Genomic DNA, 6191 nt, shown 5'->3' with positions numbered 1-6191 from the left:
TGTTCATCGTTCTTCGGGCTAAGCTGGGTTGAGACATTAATCGAGTTAGAAAAGCTATTCTCTGTTTCTATAAAGAGGAGAAAAATTAAAATATATTGCTAGGAATTGTTAATAATAGAATTTGTGGTGTGGGTTGGATGTGTGTTGTGTGTGTGCGTGTAGGTGTTTTGGTAAGACTTTTTCTTGTGGTTTTCCTGTTCTTTCTTTTTATGAGAAACCTTAATGTGGAGGCTAAAAGATGGAGTTTTCTTGCCCAGATTACACTAATGTATATTAAAATTGGAAAATCTGTATGATGCACTTGATTTTCAATGCAGGGGCAATAAATTTGAAAGCATAAGTCAATTGCTTTCATATATTCATCTCTTACTATAAATTCCAAAACTTCCATGCAATACTGTGAGCCATATAAGCCAGACATTAGGATTGTCAACAATGGGCGTTAAACCATACTTGGAGCAGGAAGAAGAAAAGGGTAAGAGCAAGAAAGTTTACAAAAGCCCTTTGAGAAAAGGTGCCCTTGCCTCACCTAATCCCTGCTGCCTTGGGGCTGGGACCATAGTTTAGGGTAAAGGCTCTTCCAGCCCTGGGAATACAGTGGAGAAAACAGATCTCATAAAAAAATTCTTCTCAGTGAATTCTCAAGAAAAATTTTAGCAAAAACAAAAAAATGCTAGCTCAAGGGACCTTTAACCTTTTTCCGTTGCTTAGGGATGAATAAATGCACCAAATCTCAGTATCTGATGGAGTGACTTGAAATAAGTAGGTACCTAACTTTTTGTCTCTATAGAATTGAAATTAATTGTGTATATATTCAGTTATACAACTATTTACCCAGTGCCTGCATGTTAGATACACTGTCAAATGTGGAGAAATGGACAGAAGTAGCAAAGACATAGTCTTTGTTGTAAAGAAACTCGGTGAAAATGATACCAATTGACCATTCAGTGAATCCACAGATGTTAAAAAGCAAAGTAGAAATTATTGAGCACAGTTATTCTGAAAAACAAAATGATTCTGATTCTACAATAGCACATTTAAAATAAAGTAGAAAAAGTAACACCAACCAGACTCCCTAACACTAGTTGGTTGGTTGTTTTAAGAAATGGGCACCCACTATCCAATATATTTCAAGTCCCAGAGAAGAGGAATAAAGACTTGTTTATTCTTGTTTACTCAACACCTGGCATTCTGTCAATCACATATAAGTTCAATACATTTTAAAAAAGAATTTCACTGAAAATGTTCAACCCAAAGTCATCCCAAGGATCTTGAAAATTAAAGGCAGTTCTCTGAGGGTAAAGTATCACCAGTTGCAAAATGTTCCCTCAAGTTCCAAATCTCAGGGTTTGGATGCCTGGCATTGGTGACATCTGCATATTATAATTTTATTTTGAGACTTATTTTACTCTTCAGTCTTGCTCTGGGAAGTTCATTCCAACTAAATTTCACCTTTTAAAAATGTTAAGAGCCTTTCAGAGTCAAGGAATATGACAGTCATTAAAGCGAACATTTCACCAGGAAACATGTTTTCTGGTCTATTCCTAGATCTACTGACAATGTAGAATCCATGACTGGTTAACAGAGGAAGCTTAGTGCATTATTATAATATGCAGTTACCATATGCAAAAAGAAATGAAACTAGTCTATCATTATCAATTTCACTAAGTTTCTGGAGGGCAAAAACTTCATCAATTGTCAATTTCTCCACCTTTGACAATCTAAACTCTGACCCAGAAAGTTTTCATAACTTTTTAAAAGTATCTATAGTTGTTGGTCATATTTAGGGGGTCTTTTTCTGAATAATGGTTAAAAGTTTTTCTGAATTGAATGTTAACAAATTACCATGGGGATAAACCTGCCACCTGGATTTCATTAGCTCCATGCATGGGACATTGAATTACTGGAAATATATGTATATCAAATATCATACACACTTTTCCTACTGAATTGTGGCTTCCTAAATAAAATCAACTAATTATCTTCAGAATAACCATGGCCGACATTACCTCCATGAATGGATACTTTCCCGTGCAGTTTTCTGATGAGCGTAAGCTTCAGATTTTACATGCACTGCTGTTTTTGGTGACATACCTGCTGACCTAGACAGGCAATGTCCTCATCACCACTATTACTACCTTGGACCATCGTCTCCATTCCCCCATGTATTACTTCTTGAAGCACCTCTCCCTTCTGGACCTCTGCTTCATCTCCACCACTGTCCCCTAGTCCATTGTAAACTCACTTAGGGACAGCGGTTACATTTCCCTGGGTCAATACATTCTCCAGGTTTGCTTCTTCATAGCTCTCACCTCATCAGAAGTGGCCATCCTCACGGTGATGTCTTATGACCAGTACGTGGCCATCTGCCAACCACTGCAATATGAGGCCATTATGCATCCCGATGCTTGTCTGCATGCAGTGACAGCTGTGTGGATTTCTGGGGGCCTCTCTGGGCTTGGGCTCACAACTGTTAACTTTTCCATACCTCTCTGCGAAGACAGACTCATTCCTCAGTTCTTCTGCGATATTCCTCAGCTGCTGAAACTATCTTGTTCTTATGAATTCCTTAATGAGATGGCAGTGGCAGCATTCACAACTTCCATAGCATTTATCTGCTTGATCGTCATTGTGCTTTCCTACATTCGCATCCTCTCCACAGTGCTGAGAATCCCATCAGCTGAGGGCCGGACCAAGGTCTTCTCCACCTTCCAGCCTCATCTATTTGTGGTCACCTTCTTCCTCTCAGCTGCCAGCTTTGAGTTTCTATGGCCCACTTCTGACTCCCCATCTGCCATGGACTCATGTTCTCCATATTCTACACAGTGATACCTCCAACACTCAATCCAGTCATCTATAGTTTATGAAATGAAGCCATGAAGGCAGCGCTGAGGAGGTTGCTGATAAAAGAAGAATTTGCTCAGAGAAAGATGTTTTTAAAAGCCATTTTAAACTCTAAATAATCAAACAAATAAAGGGTAAGGTTATTAGGTTCACTTTGGAAGGGGGTGGATCTTATTTCTTCCCATAACTTCCTTCCCATTTTTCTATTCTTTACTTTTCAAACACAGTCCTTCAAAATTAAAGACTTTATACTTCTAAGGATATTCACTTTCCATGGTCCCTTCAATTCAAGGGTCCTTTTAAGGCATCTTTTAGGAATTTCTCTGAAATAAAAGTGAAAAGGAGATTGGTTCAGGTACTGGCTAGCAAACCTATGGCTGGTTTTTAAGAAATAGGTTCCAGAGTACCATTAGTTAAAACTGATTGTGTTAGTGTGAGAGCACATCCATTGTGTGTGTAAATGATTCTCAGTGGGCCTTCTAGTTTCCTATAGCTATTAAGTATTTGCATAAAATTTCCTTTCCAGTTAAGTACTGTAACAGTTTTTCCACAGTTTATTCTGTCCCAACTGAATATCAGGTGCTTTATACATATTTTATTTTAACCTGAGGAAACAACTCATCTAGCTATGCCCCGTTGTTTAAGAGGGATCACTTAATTTTCTTGAGATTTCTCAAGCAGTGTTAAGGCTGTGATTCAAACTAATACTTATCTAACCAAAGCTTGTTTACTTCTACACATTGCAAATCCTTTGTTTTCCAGATGTGAATGTGTGTGTGTATAGATAATATATGGTATATATGTATGTATGTATGTTTATATATACAAATACATATCATCTATAAAATAAGCACACTATTATAATCTACTAATGAAATAGTCATCCTAAATGTGATTTCCATTACTGGAGACATTTGTACTAATTTATTTCCTCTTTTGACCCATAGACCAGTTTGGCAAAAATGTTTTTTCATTGTTGGGAACAGAGAATGCCTCCTGGGTCCACAAAACACAGCAAAGACAAATGGCCTTTGAAAAATTAAATCTTTAAGTGTGTAAGCTAATGAGCTAAAAACCTTGTGGAGCTGAAGATCTGACTCCTTTTGGGGTAATGACACAATTTCCTTTAAGAAAGACTAATAACTCACAAGAGGACAAAACTGAACCCCTGCTCTCTCAATTTTGAAGTAAATCAAAGTACATATTCTAATGACAGTAAGACTGAGCACTTTCTGAGTAATGGGGGTTGGTGGTGGTGGAATATTTTATATATATATATTTTTGGACTAATGGTGCTGTGTATAACATGAACAAGTTTTTGTTGTTTGTTTTTAAATGGTCATGTGTTTCTTCTCAATATACAAGACTCTGATGATGAAAACTTTATTAGTGCCATCTTCTCAGTCATAGAACTTAGTAAACAACTGTTCTTCTTTCTGTATATATGTGCATTATTAAAAAATACATTATTTAAACTGGTTACATGTTATTTGCATAAAATTTAAAAATGGAGCTAAACACACAAAAATAATAGTAAACCATAATCCATTACAACTGATGCTGTGCTATTTATGATTGTACATCTAGATATTTTTCTTTTCAAGCCTATGCAAGCATAGACATTGTATTGTAATGCAATCATACTGTACATAATGAAAAGTTCTTTTATCCAGAAATAATGTCATAAGCATGTTTGTAGATCAATATGTTAAATCATTTTAGTGTTTGAATGCTATTTTAACCCATCCTCTATTTAGAATGATTCCTTTTCTGTTGTCATTATTCCAAACATCACTTTGTGAACCTCTTAGTCCATGTATAAATCTGTACACATATATGATTAATTCCTTAGGACACATGCATAGTAGTGGAAGTGCCCTTTCTTCCTTCTCCCATCTCCTACATGTATCCAGTACATCTTTCCATCTCCCTGGGTGTCCACTGGTGTTCTGATTTATCTTCTCTAAAACAGAAACTTCCATGGAATGCATTCATACTAAAATTTAATTACCTAGCATGTTCTTCTCTCAAGGAGAGAATTTTAAAAGATAATTAACATTGTGGACTTTCTTGTTTATTTGAGTGGGATAATTTTGAGCTAGATTTAAGAGGGAAAGTATACCTGGAAACTCACCAATACCTCCAGATTAATAACACACACTATTTGTAGAATCCTTATTTGTAAGCATTTTTTCAATCAAGATAAGTCATCCAGAGATTATAATCAAAAAGGAAGGAAAATGTTTGCAGATAATTGACAGGTTAATCTTAGGAATCCATGCCCAAAAATAATCAGGCTATTATTAGAAATTTCTCCAATTTGCACTTTCCTCACCTACTCATTTTTTGTCCATTCCCCATTTTCTCATATCAGTAAATAGATGTTTGTTTCACCCAGTTATTCAAGTCAGATAGTTGAATACTCCCTTTTACCTGACATGCATATCCAATCAATCAGGAAGCACTACTGGTTATATCTTTCATTTCTTCCACCAACTCTTTGGTTCTTCAAACATATTCTCGGACTGGTGCCTTGGAATAGCCTCATAATGGTTCATAGAAACCTTCTCTTTTTAATACAGTATAACTTCTATTTTGAGTGCAATACCCTTTGGTTGTTTTCTCCCTCTTACATTTTCCACTGTCTTTATTATCGCAAAATTTATGTACAGCTTAGTGCATCCATTTATAGTGTATAATTAAGTTCATTCTGACAATTGTGTGCATCCATTAGACCATAATTCACAATCAAAATACAAAACATTTCCATCAATCTAAAAAGATCCTTATGTCTCCTTGTATCCTTCCTTCCCCTGCCCTCTGCCGAAAGAAATCACTCATCTGCCTTTTGTCATTATATTAGTTTGTATTTTCTAGAATTTCATATAAATGAAATAATATGCACTCTATGGTGTCAAGCTTCTTTGCTGAGCCTAATGGCTTTGAGATTAATTCATGAGTCTGAGTTCCCTTTTATTGTTGAGTGGTAGTCCATAGTATAGATATGCCACATATTTATTAGTTCGCTGGTTCATTAACAATTGGGTGATTTCCAGTTTGGGTCTACTGTAAATAAGGTTTTTATGAATATTTACATACAAGTCTTCTTGTGGACATATGTTTTAGTTTCTTCTGGATAAATACCTAGGAGTGGAATGGCTGCTTCCATATGGTAGATGTTTGTCTAACTTCTTAAGAAACTGTCAAACTCATTTCCAAAGTGGTTTTTCCATGTTATATCCCTTAGATAAAATGTAACAGAAGTGTTTGAGAGTTACAGGTGTCCCATATTCCCACCACTTCTTGGTACAGTAAATTGTTTTTAATTTTTAACTTTGAAAGCATGT

At 35.9% G+C, this 6191-nt stretch overlaps 1 pseudogene; it reads left to right on the top strand.

Annotated features, from left to right (window-relative positions):
- Positions 1-1995: 1995 nt before the first annotated feature.
- Positions 1996-3612, top strand: LOC119540743 (annotated as a pseudogene).
- Positions 3613-6191: the final 2579 nt, after the last annotated feature.

The sequence above is a fragment of the Choloepus didactylus genome, chromosome 7, assembly GCF_015220235.1.
Source record: "Choloepus didactylus isolate mChoDid1 chromosome 7, mChoDid1.pri, whole genome shotgun sequence".
NCBI lineage: Eukaryota > Metazoa > Chordata > Mammalia > Pilosa > Megalonychidae > Choloepus > Choloepus didactylus.
Note: the sequence above shows the minus strand (reverse complement) of the source record. Positions and strands in the feature narration are given on the sequence as shown.